General features: G+C 41.8%; 1 pseudogene; it reads left to right on the top strand.

Annotated features, from left to right (window-relative positions):
• LOC102760269 overlaps positions 1 to 1,004 on the top strand; it is a 39,900-nt pseudogene extending 38,896 nt beyond the window's left edge.
• The last annotated feature ends 235 nt before the right edge of the window (positions 1,005 to 1,239 follow it).

The raw sequence follows: 1,239 nt of genomic DNA on the forward strand, positions 1-1,239 counted from the left end.
GACTTATGAAAAATACAGCTGCCCAGACTCTAGCAGTGTTTTACAAACTTTATATTCTGGGAAGGCTCTTAAGAGGCTCCATTAATGTTTTATAACATTTCATTTAAAAATAATGTAAGCTATTAAAAATATGTCCTGAAAAATAACATAAACATAGAACCAAATATTAAAAAATTGGAAATTACCCATATGTTATCATTTGCTAACAAATTAATGCACTTTTGTGTAGACCTTATAGTACAGCTTCTTCTGAATCTACTATTGAATTGAAAAATTTCTTAGATTGTAAGGTATGTTGGGAAGTAGTTGCAAATGGTGTCTCTTTTAAAACAAATCGTTTTTAATCAAATTTTTTTTGATATTTTGTAACTAAAACAAAATACAGAAAGCCACTGGATGATAAGGTTTATAGAAGAATGCCAGTGTTTTCCACACCTCCCCATTTAAAACATCATTGTTCTGACTTAAGACTGAATCTGATTTTTTTCCCTCTCTCCTTCAATTCAGCAATGTGAGTGTGGATTTGGCTTGTCCCCAAGGCCTGGCGTCCTCTGAAGCACCTAATTTTAGGGAGCCTTCACCAGTGCCTGAGATTTATGAGCCTGAAGAAAACTAAGCATCCTGCAAATGTCATCTGCTGAGACACTCCACACGAGACTGTCTCTCCTCTTCCTTCCTCCATGGGTCTGCTTACTCAGAATAGCTCTGATCCTTCCGTCAGTCCCAGAGAAATGCTACCTACTTCTGTAGAGAACAGTACAGGGAAGAAGAAGAAAGCCCAGGTCAAAACACAGAAGATCAGAACCACCTTCTCACAGACCCAGCTCTGAGTATGCCCTGAGAGATTTCAGAGACAGAAATGTCTCAGCCGCCAGCAGATGCAACTTTCCAACACCCTGAACCTTAGCTACAAGCAGATTAAGACCTGGTTCCAGAGCCAGAGAATGAAATGCAAGAGGTGGCAGAAATACAACTGGCCAAAGAATAGCAACTGTGTGGCTTAGACGAGCTCAGCAACCACAGAGTACCTGGGCCTCTATTCCTATCATCAGGAAGGCCCGGAGAACCTTATGGAAACCTTTCACTGTGGAGCAACTGGCCAGCAGTAACCTAACCTGGAGCCACCATTCCTGGAATAACCCTTCTTGGACCTACCACTCCTGGAGGAGTAAGACCTGGTGCCCCCAAGACTGGAATACCCAGGCTCAGAACAACCAGGCCTGGAGCAATCAGTTCCGT

Source organism: Myotis davidii, unplaced genomic scaffold (assembly GCF_000327345.1).
Source record: "Myotis davidii unplaced genomic scaffold, ASM32734v1 scaffold62, whole genome shotgun sequence".
Classification (NCBI taxonomy): domain Eukaryota; kingdom Metazoa; phylum Chordata; class Mammalia; order Chiroptera; family Vespertilionidae; genus Myotis; species Myotis davidii.